General features: G+C 44.3%; 1 pseudogene; it reads left to right on the plus strand.

Annotated features, from left to right (window-relative positions):
* Nucleotides 1–236: 236 nt before the first annotated feature.
* The window catches only part of LOC115107027 (neuroepithelial cell-transforming gene 1 protein-like), a 36,495-nt pseudogene continuing 20,502 nt past the window's right edge, over nt 237–16,229 (plus strand).

Below are 16,229 nucleotides of genomic sequence, written 5' to 3' on the forward strand. Positions count from 1 at the left end.
AAACACGGTAGAGTGCATTGATATATAATTGTGTCTAAGGGATGTTTTGTGCAGATAATAGAAGCAAGTTCATTGTAACAGCATTTCCAATTGTTATTAGAGGTGCTGGCCCCGCCCAGAGTCGTCTGTTTATGTTATGACCCCTCCCATTTAACCATATAGCCTAACAACTAGAACCTCAGGTCTTTCCTTATTGGTCATTGTTCAGATTTCCGCCATATTCAAAGAATTTCAAACATCCGTCTACTGTTATTATTTTTTTCATAAATAGTTATCTATTATTCTCACCTTTAACATTGATTTCTGGTTCTGCCTTTCAAATGGAGGAAACCGGTGAAGCACAGGTTCAAATTTCGATACCAGAGAAGCAGAATGACAGACCAAAGGCAAACAGAAGAGGATGTTCACCAAACATCATCCCCCGAGAGAAATAACAATAGCAAATCAAGGTGAGACAAAAGCGGCCTTAACTATTGAGTGCAGGGGATGAAACGATTATAAGTGTAAACTATTTATATGGCGTTAACAACGTATTACCAACAGACTATAGCTAACATTATTTAGATAGCTAATCATATTAGTTACGTCAGTTGAATGTCTGTTTCGATGGCTAGCATGACCCTGGCTGACGTTACAATTCGAGTAAGTTGTCATTGTTACACCCCAGTTTACCTCATGGTTCTCACAAGGGAAGTGAAATTATAGGCTTGATGACTTTGCTCATGAGATCATGCACGCCGCAAATTACATGTTACTATAAATTCCTTGAATTTTCTTTCACGGGTGTCTTTTCATTATCGATAACGTTACACTTATCAAAGCAGGGCGAGTGTGATGAATGGTCAACCATTAATCTTGGAGCGGGTTAGCGGAATGCTGTCAAATCACGTAATTATACAATTTTATACAATTGAGATTTATTTATATATGAATAAATTGACAAATTATACAATGGATTATGGTATTTTTTTCCCACCGAAGAGCACAAAAGGCTGTTTGGCGCATCTATCATGAAGAGGAGTAACTTTGCAGCTGTTTCTGATTAATAAGCAATGCCATGCTGGCGGGTGGTAACCAGTGGCGATTTTAGCATTTAAAAAAATAAATATTTAACCAGGTAGGCTAGTTGAGAACAAGTTCTCATTTACAACTGCGACCTGGCCAAGATAAAGCATAGCAGTGTGAACAGACAACACAGAGTTACACATGGAGTAAACAATAAACAAGTCAATAACACAGTAGAAAAAAAAGAGTCTACATACATTGTGTGCAAAAGGCATGAGGAGGTAGGCGAATAATTAGAATTTAGCAGATTAACACGAGTGATAAATTATCAGATGGTCATGTGCAGGTAGAGATATTGGTGTGCAAAAGAGCAGAAAAGTAAATAAATAAAAACAGTATGGGGATTGGGTGTACTATGTACAGCTGCAGCAATCGGTTAGCTGCTCAGATAGCAGATGTTTAAAGTTGGTGAGGGAGATAAAAGTCTCCAACTTCAGCGATTTAAAAAAAAAATAATAATAATTTGCAATTCGTTCCAGTCACAGGCAGCAGAGAACTGGAAGGAAATGCGGCCAAATGAGGTGTTGGCTTTAGGGATGATCAGTGATATACACCTGCTGGAGCTCGTGCTACGGGTGGGTGTTGCCATCGTGACCAGTGAACTGAGCTAAGGCGGAGCTTTACCTAGCATGGACTTGTAGATGACCTGGAGCCAGTGGGTCTGGCGACGAATATGTAGCGAGGGCCAGCCGACTAGAGCATACAGGTCGCAGTGGTGGGTGGTATAAGGGGCTTTAGTAACAAAGCGGATTGCACTGTGATAAACTGCATCCAGTTTGCTGAGTAGAGTATTGGAAGCCATTTTGTAGATGACATCGCCGAAGTCGAGGATCGGTAGGATAGTCAGTTTTACGAGGGTAAGTTTGGCGGCGTGATTGAAGTAGGCTTTGTTGCGAAATAGAAAGCCGATTCTAGATTTGATTTTTGATTGGAGATGTTTGATATGAATCTGGAAGGAGAGTTTACAGTCTAGCCAGACACCTAGGTAATTATAGATGTCCACATATTCTAGGTCGGAACCATCCAGGGTGGTGATGCTAGTCGGGCTTGCGGGTGCAGGCAGCGAATGGTTGAAGAGCATGCATTTGGTTTTACTAGCGTTTAAGAGCAGTTGGAGGCGACGGAAGGAGTGTTGTATGGCATTGAAGCTCGTTTGGAGGTTACATAGCACAGTGTCCAAGGAAGGGCCAGAAGTATACAGAATGGTGTCGTCTGCGTAGAGGTGGATCAGGGAATCGCCCGCAGCAAGAGCAACATCATTGATATATACAGAGAAAAGAGTCGGCCCGAGAATTGAACCCTGTGGCACCCCCATAGAGACTGCCAGAGGACCGGACAACATGCCCTCCAATTTGACACACTGAACTCTGTCTGCAAAGTAGTTGGAGAACCAGGCAAGGCAGTCATTAGAAAAACCGAGGCTACTGAGTCTGCCGATAAGAATATGGTGATTGACAGAGTTGAAAGCCTTGGCCAGGTCGATGAAGACGGCTGCACAGTACTGTCTTTTTTCGATGGCGTTTATGATATCGTTTAGTACCTTTAGCGTGGCTGAGTTGCACCCGTGACCGGCTCGGAAACCAGATTGCACAGCGGAGAAGGTACGGTGGGATTCGAGATGGTCAGTGAACTGTTTGTTGACTTGGCTTTCGAGGACCTTAAGCAGGGCAGGATAGATATAGGTCTGTAACAGTTTGGGTCCAGGGTGTCTCCCCCTTTGAAGAGGGGGATGACCGCGGCAGCTTTCCAGTCCTTGGGGTTCTCAGACGATATGAAAGAGAGGTTGAACAGGCTGGTAATAGGGGTTGCGACAATGGCGGCCGATAGTTTCAAAAATAGAGGGTCCAGATTGTCAAGCCCAGCTGATTTGTACAGGTCCAGGTTTTGCAGCTCTTTCAGAACATCTGCTGTCTGGATTTGGGTAAAGGAGAAGCTGGGGAGGCTTGGGCGAGTAGCTGCGCGCAGGGGGGGAGGAGTAGCCAGAAGGAAGGCATGGCCAGCCGTTGAGAAATGCTTGTTGAAGTTTTTGATTATCATGGATTTATCGTTGGTGACCGTGTTACCTAGCCTCAGTGCAGTGGGCAGCTGGGAGGAGGTGCTCTTGTTCTCCATGGTGGGGCAACCTCAACAAAAAATGTTTTATTTGCATGCCAGCAAAGCCACAACACTAAACAATACATCCAAATGGTGCCCACAAACTGTTAGGGCCTACATAAAGCTGTCCCAGCAGCGGAGTCCCACCAGCAGTCCCAACACCTGAATATCAACTACGACTTGTCTGGCAGCGAAACAGGTCATTCAGCCTCATTTACTGCCTTTAACAAAAAAAAGACCGCTAATATGGCTGACTTGGTTAAACAAATGTGGATAAGAGGCAATCTGTAATTTCGATTAAGACATTAATGAGCTAGGACGGACATCGTCAATATAACTATTTGTTCAGCACTTTTGAAATGTACAGCAACAGAATTCAGAACAGGTCGTTCTTACAGTATTCTCCCTGTACAGCAAGTCAGAACTGTAGAATAAATAAAGGGGGCATATAAGCAGACAATGAAAGCGCTTACAATATTCAATGATGACATTTTTCTAAAACAGGCTATAGGCTACATGTGCACCACCAAGTCAGAACAGTAGGCTAAGTTATGGGGGGAAAGGAGACCAAATTAATAGGGTGAAGAACACAGGCTACCAACAGCTTACTACACAATATATATTAGTATTACATTCTTAGCTACAGTATACATATCTCCCTGGCATATTACATCATTTATGCAGCAGCATACAATACATTTTTGGACTCGCCTTGTTGTGCCTTGCTCACTTGAACAAGAAGGTGGCGCGGCGGTCCTTCGTGGGCAAATTCTGTCATCAAAGTCTGGAATCCTCTGGATTTATGGTCCTATCTCCCATTGGCTATCTAGCTAGCTTTGTTAAACCCGGATTGGGGCTTATTTGACAAAGATACAGTCGTTCAAGTGATGGCCACCCGCATCATCGGCGTGCCATGAAGGCGTCACTCTCTGACCAAATATGGTGTCCTATAAGATATACTACACCCCTAATGAAGTCTTGTTACCTTCTAGGATCTCTGAGGAATAGATACGAACATGATTTGACTCGTTCAAACAACGTTCAGGGTGAGATTTTCACAGATTCCTTTCTTTGCAAATTGAACGAGTGAAAATACAAAATCGATTGTGCGTGCTATATGGACCTTTTTAGGATATGAAAAATTGTATCTAACAAAACAGCACTTCATGTTATCTCTGCCCAATTTGTAAGTCGCTCTGGATAAGAGCGTCTGCTAAATGACTTAAATGTAAATGTAAATGTAAATCTCTGGGACCCTTTGGATGATACATTCTGAAATCTTGCTCTAAGCACACATTTCACCTTCAGAGGTGAAATTAGCCAACCTATTGCATTGAAAAAAGTGTTTTCTTGATATAACGCACTGCATGATTTCTAACTGTCCCGTTAACGGAAAGCCGATCCTTAATTAAACAAGAAAACACATTTATATTGCAGCTAGAAGGTAGTGCTGGTTGCATATTCCAAGTCCTTGGAAAACTATTTTAGCTGGTTACTTTTGCATGTTCCCGTCAGGACCTAATTATCCTTTTGCGTCAGCAACATGCCGTAATTGTAAACTTATAAACAGACAGTCGGCTACAGATAGCAAGTACTGCAAATAATTGTGTACTACTGGACAGTATGCTGCAATACTGTAATACACACTAGTTGACCACAAGGTGGCAGTAAATGCCAACAAATTAATCAAGTAACCACGAATAACAGTTGGTGTTGGTGTTTGGATGATAGATAAATAGTTTGTTAGTCACATGTGTAGGGACGCAGATGTAATTTCCGGGTACAGGGAAAATCTTATGCGCCGTGCTCCAACAGTGCAGGTAATTTAAAAACAATTGAGTGAGACAAAATAAAGATGATAATAATATAACCACATTTACAACTGTGGGGGCAGGGTAAGAGTGAATGAAACAGGAATATAAAAAATAATACGATATACTTTACATAATTTTTTTATTTAAATGTAACCTTTACAGTTAAGAACAAATTATTATTTTCAATGATGGCCTAGGAACAGTGGGTTCAGGGGCAGAACTACAAATTTGTACCTTGTCAGCTCGGGTTTCGATCTTGCAACCTTTCGGTTGCTCGCCCAACGCTCTAACTACTAGGCTACCTGCTGCCCCTTACACTGTAGCAATGATAAATGTCCGGGGGGGGAGCAGGAGCTGCCTAGTGACTATCGAGCAGCCTGATGGTCTGGGGATAGAAGCCAGTCTGACAGTTTTTGTCAGAGTTGGGACGTGCCAAGTATACCGTTTAGACTTCCTATCAATTCAATTCAAAGGGCTTTATTCGCAAGGGAAACATATATTTACATTGCCAAAGCAAGTGAAATGGATAATAAACAGTAAACATTACCCTCAAATTCTGACTGAATAGAGACATTTCAAATGTCATAGTATGGCTATATACAGTGTTGTAATGATGGACAAAAAATTAAAGTACAGAAGGGAAAATCAACATAAATATGGGTTGTATTTACAATGGTGTTTGTTCTTCACTGGTTGCCCTATTCTTGTGGCAACAGGTCATCTTACTGCTGTGATGGCACACTGGTATTTCACCCAATAGATATGGGAGTTTATCAAAAGTGGATTTGTTTTCAAATTCTTTGTGGGTCTGTGTAATCTGAGGGAAATATATGTCTCTAAATGGTCATACATTTGGCAGGAGGTTAGGGGGTGCAGCTCAGTTTCCACTTAATTTTCTTGGACAGTGTACACATAGCCTGTCTTTTCTTGGGAGCCAGGTCTGCCTACGGTAGCCTGTCTTTTCTTGGGAGCCAGGTCTGCCTACGGTGGCCTGTCTTTTCTTGGGAGCCAGGTCTGCCTACGGTGGCCTGTCTTTTCTTGGGAGCCAGGTCTGCCGGCGGCGGCCTGTCTTTTCTTGGGAGCCAGGTCTGCCTACGGTGGCCTGTCTTTTCTTGGGAGCCAGGTCTGCCTGCGGCGGCCTGTCTTTTCTTGGGAGCCAGGTCTGCCTACGGTGGCCTGTCTTTTCTTGGGAGCCAGGTCTGCCTGCGGCGGCCTGTCTTTTCTTGGGAGCCAGGTCTGCCTACGGTAGCCTGTCTTTTCTTGGGAGCCAGGTCTGCCTACGGTAGCCTGTCTTTTCTTGGGAGCCAGGTCTGCCTACGGTGGCCTGTCTTTTCTTGGGAGCCAGGTCTGCCTACGGTGGCCTGTCTTTTCTTGGGAGCCAGGTCTGCCTACGGTGGCCTGTCTTTTCTTGGGAGCCAGGTCTGCCTACGGTAGCCTGTCTTTTCTTGGGAGCCAGGTCTGCCTACGGTAGCCTGTCTTTTCTTGGGAGCCAGGTCTGCCTACGGCAGCCTGTCTTTTCTTGGGAGCCAGGTCTGCCTACGGCGGCCTGTCTTTTCTTGGTAGCCAGGTCTGCCTACGGTGGCCTGTCTTTTCTTGGGAGCCAGGTCTGCATACGGTAGCCTGTCTTTTCTTGGGAGCCAGGTCTGCCTGTCAACCTTCCTTGTTTTGGGTCAGTCACAGTGGTCAGGTATTCTGCCTCTGTGTACTCTCTGTTTAGGGTCAAATAGCATCTAGTTTGCTCAGTTTTTTTGTTAATAGTTTCCAATATGTCAACTAATTATTGTTATGTTTTCTCGTGTTTTGGTTGGGTCTAATTGTGTTGCTTTGTGCGTTCTGTTTGTTTGTGAACAGAGCCCTGGGACTCATCTATAGGTTCATTTCTCTGTAGGTGATGGCTTTGTTACGTATGGTTAGGGAATCGATTTCCATTTAGGTGGTTGTCGAATTGAACGTCTCTTTTCTGGATTTTTATAATTAGCGGGTATCCACCTAATTCTGCTCTGCATGCATTATTTGGTGTTTTACGTTGTACTCCAATATTTTTGCTGAATTCTGCATATCTCTCTGGCCTACAGAACAGCATATGTCTCATGAAAGGACTTGGCACTTCTTGTTCAAAGTCTCATAAAGATAGTGTTCCCGTGTGACTCCAACCTCTACTTGTAAGGAAGAAAATACTTGATTTGTTTCTACTTTTTTAGTCTTTCCTGTTTGAGTATACAATTTATGACACATAGTCTTCATGAATTTCCCCAGGCCTTTAAATCAAACTTATTATTTCAGTTTTAGACAGACAGCAGACAGAGAGCCAAAAGTCACATTTATTTTGGGGTAATCAGTACTGAGAAATTTGATGTTGGCATGTGGCACACTGGTAGGCTTTCCATCCTTTGTGCCAAAAGGCCCCTGCCCACTGTTGGGAAAACATGGAAAACTGTGACTATAAATATGACCCCAATAGCCAACCCTGCAGGAAAACAAGGAGAGTGTTGCTCAGTGGACTTTGGACTACTAGGTAAAAGGTGTTTGATTGCATGTTACCTTTGTGATTATTGAGCCGCGTGCTCCTGTCTCGATCGTTATTCGCTGTCCTTCAGCCTCAATTATGTCAACATTTTCTGACTTGCTTCCAGCCTATTCAGGTGTTATTCACCCACAGAAGTGTGTAAGAGATAGGTCTACCTCTGAGTAAGAATCATACCCCTGCCCGTGACGTCCAATCACAAGCCCCAGGGACCGACCTTTGTCCCCTTTTACAATGGACAGGTGTTGTGGGAGCAGAATGGTCAGTAATGTTCTAGAAAAATAAACAACTAACTCTATAATGTCCTACAAACCTAGATTGTAAAACATCTATAGTTTTTAGACCCTTTAACAATAGCATTCAGGTGTATCAATGTAATGTATCCAATGTCACGTTTCCAACCCACGATGAGCTGTTTAGAAAGCTGATATCAGACATTGTGCTGGTGTGTGGGGCCTTTTTATGCATACGTGATTGATGTCACTTCGTATTCACTTGGTCTTAGCAGTCAGCTTTGGGGCAAAGGCCACTTTCACTGTGCCAGTGTGAGAGAGCTGTATGTGCTGTGAGTCAGTGGAAAGGCATCATAGTAGGCCCTGCCTTTGTTTGTTAGGTTATGTAAAACTGATTCCAACCACCCCACCTCCCGCTCTCCTGGCCTCCACTCTTCCAGTATTTCTCACCTGGAAAAACTCTCTTGCCCCAGGTAAAGATTTCAGTGTAAATGACCTTCAGGCATGCACAGTCAGGCACTCGGAGGGGTTTTTATGATGAAGTCTGTCAGGTGCACCACATTGCTATCTCTGTTTTTTAACAGGTCAGCATCCTTAAACATCCGGTCCACACATAAGGTCAGATAAAAGGAAATTGTGTCTGAAATAATCATTTGTTTTGTAATTGGGATGGGTTCTTTTTCATTTGAATGACCCAGGTTCCCGAGTGGCTCAGTGGCCTAAGGCACTGCATCTCAGAGCTTGAGGCATCACTACAGACACCCAGGTTCGAATCCAGGCTGTATCACAACCGGCCATGATTGGGAGTCCCATAGGGCGGCGCTCAATTGTCCCAGCAACGTCCGGTTGTGGCCCTCTAAACAACATTACATCCCATCAACATTACAGAATCTGAAATAATTGATTTAGGCTAAGGTCAGGTGTGACTGTTATCTGGTGTGTGTGGGTCAGAAATGTGAGTAAAAGCAATGCTGGCCTAACCACTCTAGGATGATACAACGTTGATGTCATTTGCTGAACAACGTGTGCATCAGAGAGGAAGAACCTTCCAAAACATCATGATTAGGCCTAAATCCTGTTAGCAAACACCTTTCCCAGTCTCTGGGTGGAATTATTTTCTGCATTATTACATAATGTACCTTTTTACTGTGTTTGTTTAGAATGATGAGCCAGGGGGAGAATGAGAGACAGGACTGCTGGTGATATGTGTGTTGTTGTACACACACACCTGTGTTGGGCTCCAGCCTCATTCCCTGCATGTTTTGACCACTGTCTGAGAAATAGCCCTGCTCTGGGTGTCCCTTGGCTTCTCCTGAAGGAGCTACTGTGAGTATCTAGTGTTCCTGTGAAGCTCCATTGCATTCCTCAGACACCACCACCAGGCAGACACCAGAGAACCACCCAGGTCGTCACAGCGTAGCAGCATAGCTTTCATTCATCACCTCGCATACCTCAGTGTTCCTGCTGTCTACAGAACACACCGGTTCCCAGAACATAGAATAACACAAAGCATCACCTCACTTTATGAGCTCATTGGCTGCCAGATGTCACTGGGATGTCTATTGGACAGGAATGTCTCACTGAACAGAGACGTTTCTGATAGCATACTGTTGATAGACCTATCAGGGTACTTATTACTGGTGTCTCTTCAGATTTGTTTCACATCATGGCTCATTGTCTGAGGTAATGTCATTTTGAATAATGTACACATTAATACACACCCTAGGGGCGTTCTTGACAGTCGTCATAACCATCCTCCTCACCTCCAGGCCACAGCAGATCCAGTAACTAAACTCTCCCTTCTTTTTCCCACCTTATGGTGCGTTCAGTTGAATACTGAGTCAAACCGATCATCCCGTTCAGGCTGTGGTTCTGACTCATGCAGGAGCAGCACTGCTTGTGCGTAGGTCTCTCGCTCATAATGGCTGTATGGTCTCTACCATGAGTGTCACTGACCACAGTCCTCGTGATGTAAAGGGGTAAGATGGCGGAGGGGTGTGGTGTCTGTTGACCACCTGTAGTGACCTTTCACATCTCCCAGTGCCACACAGACACAACTCTCTCTTCTGCCCAGGTCTCTCTCTCTCGCTCAATTCAAAGGGATTTATTGGCATGTTAAACATATGTTTACATTGCCAAAGCAAGTGAAATAGATAATAAATACAAGTAAAATAAACAAATAATAAAGTTACACTCATAGAATATCCAAAGCAATAGAGACATTTCAGATGTCATATTCTGTCTATATACAGTGTTACAATGTGCAAATAGTTCAAGTACAAAAGGGAAAATAAATAAACATAAATATGGGTTGTATTTACAATGGTGTTTCTGTTCACTGCTTGCCCGTGTGGCAGCAGGTCACAAATCTTGCTGCTGTGATGGCACACTGTGGTATTTCACCCAATAGATATGGGAGTTTATCAAAATTGGATTTGTTTTTTAAAATTCTTTGTGGGTCTGTGTAATTTGGGGGAAAATACGTGTCTCTATGGTCATACATTTGGCAGGAGGTTAGGAAGTGCAGCTCAGTTTCCACCTCATTTTGTGGGCAGTGTGCAGATAGCCTGTCTTCTCTTGAGAGCCAGGTCTGCCTACGGCGGCCTCTCTCAATAGCAAAGCTATGCTCACTGAGTCTGTACATAGTCTAAGCTTTTTTTTCTCTTTTTCCTTGTTGATTCTCCCATCACTCTCTTTATCCTTGGCCTTATTCCCTACAATCTACTTTCCACCTTTTAGTCCTATATTTGTCTTCCTGTTTGACTTGTCTGAACTCCCTATGTTCTTCGTTCTCTCATGCGTTCTCTCACACTCATGCTCTCACACTCGTGCTCTGACACTCGTGCTCTCACACTCGTGCTCTCGTTCTCTTTCTCTCGCACTTGTGCTCTCACTCGTGCTCTCTTTCTCTCGCACCCCGGCTCTCTTTCTCTCGCACCCCGGCTCTCTTTCTCTCGCACCCCGGCTCTCTTTCTCTCGCACCCCGGCTCTCTTTCTCTCGCACCCGGGCTCTCTTTCTCTCGCACCCGGGCTCTCTTTCTCTCGCACCCGGGCTCTCTTTCTCTCGCACCCGGGCTCTCTTTCTCCCGCACCCCGGCTCTCTTTCTCTCGCACCTGGGCTCTCTTTCACTCACTCACACACTCACTCTTAGGGAATTCCTCCAAGGTCCGCCAGGCCTCCACTACTAGTCGTTCAGTACCGATTTCTGAGTGCAGACCACATAGGAAGCTGTAGAGTGGCACCACAGCTGCGGTCAGTGCAGTCTGCCCTTCACTATAGACAAGTGCTGTGTCACTGTGCACAATGCCACCTGTAGCAACGAGGCAGGCAGGCCAACGGAATGACTTGGCCCAGTAACAGCAGTACAAGAGGAACACATGCTAGAGACAAGTGGTTCAAAGGAATCAAGGAAAGAATGTTAGGATTGTAGAGGTTTAATTTCCTTTGAGGTTTCTCAATATATAAAGACCATTATAACCAATCTGTTTTCAGATATGATCTGAACATATTGTTGATGGTTTCAGAAGATATGAGTGTTCATCTAAGTAACACCTTGACATGAACTCAAACCCAAACAATGTGGAAACTGGTCTTTTTGAAAGCCGTCCAATTTGGCTTCATCGTCACTCATGTGGGTTGTTATCAGTGTTTGACAGGGCAATAATAGAAATCCAATACTTCTGTCTCAAAAGACTGAGAGGTTTTTAGGTGTGCTGACAGGGTGCCTGTCTGAAGGGTAATCGTCTAGTCAGACAGAGGGAATAGATTCCGCTTTGTCTAAGAGCTCTCAACTTGTCCTGATCTGACCTAAACCAGCCCACTCTAATGGCCAGACTGACGTAATCCCTCAAAAATCCCTTGTACAGATCTCGCCCTCATCAGGTTATCAATGATTAAATATAATCAGAAGTTTAATCATTGATGGTAACCTGATAAGGGTGAGTATTGTATTCGAGGGGTTCCATGAGGTCCATGAGTATTGTGAGGACATCTTGGAGACCTGGTAACCCTGTGGGTGCTGCACAGAGAGTGAGGGGTGAAGGACAGTTCTCTGACTGGATCTACTCTGCTGGGTGTCTATCCTAGCTGGCTGTCTGAGGATGCAGCGAAGGGGACATCGCTATGGCTACAGCGGGCTGTGGTATGTACCAGAGCCCATGCACCGTGTGCCACAGATGTATACAGTGGCACCTGAGCATGGGTCTTTGGGGAAGGCACTGAATGACTGAAGTAGTTATTGTGTTTGAGGCACTTCCTGCACTACCATGATTGCGCGTTCACAAGGCAGGCGTGAGCTTGCGTTCTTGCATGCAGCATTGTATTGTGTGGTTGTTACCTGCTGGCGTTGTGGTGGTGTTATGTCATCTCGTGCGCTGAGATGTAAAGGTCTTAGTAGTGTCACCTTTTTGAATTAGGGTGTAGGGTATGGTGTTATTCATATTGTACTAGTTGAACAAACAATCATTTCCTGCTCTTTTTACATCTTCATCTTGTAGGCCTGGACTGAGAAGAGGGAGCTCCTTCACCTTCCTCACCCCTGGACCTCAATGGGACTTCAGTCTGGTGAGTACAGCCTCCATCCAGCTCTTGTTTTTGTGTTTCCCTGTTCCCTCACAGAACCGTGGCTCATTCCACTATCCTCCACATTTTATCCTGGCATTGTTTGGGACGATTATGGCTATCCGGCCTGTTTGTGTAAAACTATCTGTTTTGGCTTCAAATCTGGCCTTGGTGTTTTTAAACCGACACGGAAGAAAATGGACCTGTTCATTCTCAAAGCTGTAAAGTTCCTCTGACTTGGACCACAGATACTGACTCCCGTGCACTTAGGTTTAGGAAAAAGTCCTTTTATTAGTAAGCGATAATGACAAATGACTGAATCACTTTGGTCTTAAGGTTTTGAGGGGAGGTTTGGACTGCATCTTGGATGCATCCGGCATCACCTGTGTATTGGTATTCAGAACATAGTCTATTGTAACCCAGTCTTCACCCATTACTCCATAGTGGATGATGGTGTCACTCAGGCTCCTGAGTGGCACAGCGGTCTAAGGCACTGCATCTCAGTGCAAGAGGAGTCACCAGTTTATTCCCTGGTTGGAATCCAGGCTGTATCACATCCGGCCATGATTGGAGTCCCATAGGGCGGTGCACAATTGGCACAGCGACGTCCAGGTTTGGCCGATGTAGGCTGTCATTATGAATAAGAATTTGTTCTTCACTAACTTGCCTAGTTTAAAAAATACACATTACTGCACTGTTCATGATAGCCTTGATCCCCAAAATAAAGGCACTCAAACTAAACCTCGAATCGCTCATGCAACTCGCAATCACCTCTGAGTGAGAGGTGACGTAAGCATTCTGCAGGTCCATCTGATCCTCCATTCAGGAGCGTTTTAATTGCATGACTCCCTCACAACTGATGCCAGGCACAGGACAGACTCCCCACACTACCCAGTGACCCAACAGTGAACAAACAAAGACAAATCTTCCTGTTTCTATTTCCCCTTCAACATAATGGAATCAACATAGCTCCTGTTCCTCTCAGATTGGCCGGCCTACTGTTTACAGTAAAACCTAGACCTCAATGTGATCAGTGATTGGAAACAGAGTTGAGAGGAGAGATTAGAGAAAGGAACGGAACGACAAGGCCTGGAGCATTCCAGGGTTTATGAGTGAACCCCAGCTGAAACCCTATCTATCACTCATCTGAGCCGGGGACAGGAGGAGATGAAAAGAAGGGACGAGGGAGGGGTAGAGGAGAGGAGGCCAGCGGCTCTTCATCTCGTGCCAAACGTTGCCTTTGATTCCACTAATTTACTTTAACTGGCATGCTTACCTCAACCACTAAAAGCATATAGCGCGTGTTGCCTAGGCCCCCCCCCACCCCCCATGACTCCACTATTATCTCAACTTTTATAAATCTACCCAAAGAGAGAGAAATGTAGACAAACGGTGGGCTCCTTTCTTCTCCTTTGTCTCCCATCCCCTCTTATCTCTACCTTGAAACTTGAATAAGGTCAGGAGGATCCTGTGCTTTGATGTGGGAATGTAGGGGACTTTCTGGAGGCTGGGGCAGGCATAGTACAGTTTAGGTAGGGGGGGGGGCTGTAGTGTTTCATATTATCTCAGACTACATTAGCAAGGCCTCAGGGCAGTTCTGTAATGTTGAGAATGTCCTTTAGGTTTCCAGTTCTGTGCAAAGCCCAACTGCTGTTGTGTGAATGTAGGCAGGTAATTAGTAGGGGAGATGGCAGCTTTTCTGTCTCTCCCAGCGACGTGTTCAGACAGACAGAATGTCAGTCAGCATCGCTTTCCATGCAAACGTTCCCACTTCAAACAGGTGTGTGTGTGTCTATGTGCCTAGGAATTGAGATTGGATTTTGATGTGCCTATGTGTGTGTGTCCCTGTGTGTAAGATCAAGCACCCTAATTCAATGATATCAACATAAACCTGCCCAGCACATACCAAAAGACTGACGTGGGGTACTAAGTATGACCACTGATTATCATAGTCTCTATTCTAGAATCTCTTGAGAGTCCATGGCATTATTTAACACAGTGTCGACCCCACTGCCGCCACCTTTTTCTATGCCTACCTACCTCATACTTTGTTTTGTGCCGGTAATTACATGAATGAATTACAGGGCCAGCCAGGTTGTGTATTCTGGCAGCTGACCAGGTCATGGTTTTATTGTGCCATTTTCACGTGACACACACAAACAGGCCAGCACAATAATAGGCCAGTGTTACTTGTGAGAGAACTCCACTGTTGCCTCACTCCCAACCCCCACTCTGCCCTTTCTACACCTCTCCCCATCCTCCCTCTACCACTCCCTCCTTCTCTCACTGTTTCCCTCTCTCTGTGCAATCAATGTTTCTCACCTATCATTCTATCAAGCAGAACATACTTAACAAATATCACCAAGTTCTTTATCTAATCCCACCTGACGTTAATGCCCTTTTTTCTCAGGCCTAAGCTGGGCTTGTTTAAAAGGTTAGTTTAGCCTAGCCCATAATGTTATGGTAATGTAAAATTGTATCATTTGCATGGGCAGCAGCAGCAGTCAACAGAGACTCTGCCCTCACACAAGCCTTGTTGTCTGGGGGAGGCTCTGAAGAGGAGACCCCTCTAGCCCAGACTTGCATTGCATAGGCAGTAGTTTGTTAGGTTCATGAACTGAGGAGCTTCTACATTATGCCTCTAGTCCAGTGTAAACATTCCATCTAACCTGGCACACCCTTTTGATGATTTCATCAAAAACGGACCAGAAACACATCGTTATTTAACAGCTAGCCTAGCCCTATGCAGTTAAGCCCTCTGATGATAAACTCTTTAATGTCTTGTTATTTTCTCTGATCAATCACTTGAATTCCTTTTTGAATGGGGATCAGCTTAATGATTAGTCGTTCAGTCACTAGCTGATTAAAGACACTAGTCTAAAGCTATTGGCTAATGAGCCTTTTTTTATAGCTAGTTGATGAATGGCTACACTGTAGCCTTTTGATCAGATTGCCAGTTTCAGCCTCTCCTTTTACCGTCAGCTCTACTATAAACAAGAGTTTAATTGATTGATCCCACTTCCCTCATTAGCTTCAGAAAAGGTCCTAGCTGCCTCAATTAGCCTACCTTTAAAAAAACTGACTGAGTGTGGAACTACTGTATTCAACAGCTGTAGCATTAAATGAGAATCTCTTGATAAGGAGCTGTACTGTAGTATTGCGTAACTTTCTGTTAGCCAAAGCACTGTTCACTCCCCTTAGTAGGCTAGCTAATCATCTAGCCTTGTTCTCTCATCTGGGGCATTGCATATGGAGGCCCCTTGTGTCCTCTTGTAATTTATGAACCATGCAAATTCACATTTTCTATGTATGATCAGATATTGCACAAGGAGTTCTCTTAATATTGCACAAGGAGTTGTCTTTATATTGCACAAGGAGTTGTCTTTATATTGCACAAGGAGTTGTCTTTATATTGCACAAGGAGTTGTCTTTATATTGCACAAGGAGTTGTCTTTATATTGCACAAGGAGTTGTCTTTATATTGCACAAGGAGTTGTCTTTATATTGCACAAGGAGTTGTCTTTATATTGCACAAGGAGTGGTCTTTATATTGCACAAGGAGTGGTCTTTATATTGCACAAGGAGTGGTCTTTATATTGCACAAGGAGTTGTCTTTATGTTACACAAGGAGTGGTCTTTATATTGCACAAGGAGTGGTCTTTATATTGCACAAGGAGTGGTCTTTATATTGCACAAGGAGTGGTCTTTATGTTGCACAAGGAGTTGTCTTTATGTTACACAAGGAGTTGTCTTTATGTTGCACAAGGAGTTGTCTTTATGTTACACAAGGAGTTGTCTTTACTGTGGAAAGCTGACAAGTTTGAGGAAGAAATGCCCATTTACCTCCTTCAAAACAAACTATTCATAACAAACAACTACCTCAACATACTGTCTCACTCTGCACACCCGTGGTCCCGTCTCGACTTCCTGAATGCCCT

This window comes from Oncorhynchus nerka, linkage group LG23 (genome assembly GCF_034236695.1).
Source record: "Oncorhynchus nerka isolate Pitt River linkage group LG23, Oner_Uvic_2.0, whole genome shotgun sequence".
Lineage (NCBI taxonomy): Eukaryota > Metazoa > Chordata > Actinopteri > Salmoniformes > Salmonidae > Oncorhynchus > Oncorhynchus nerka.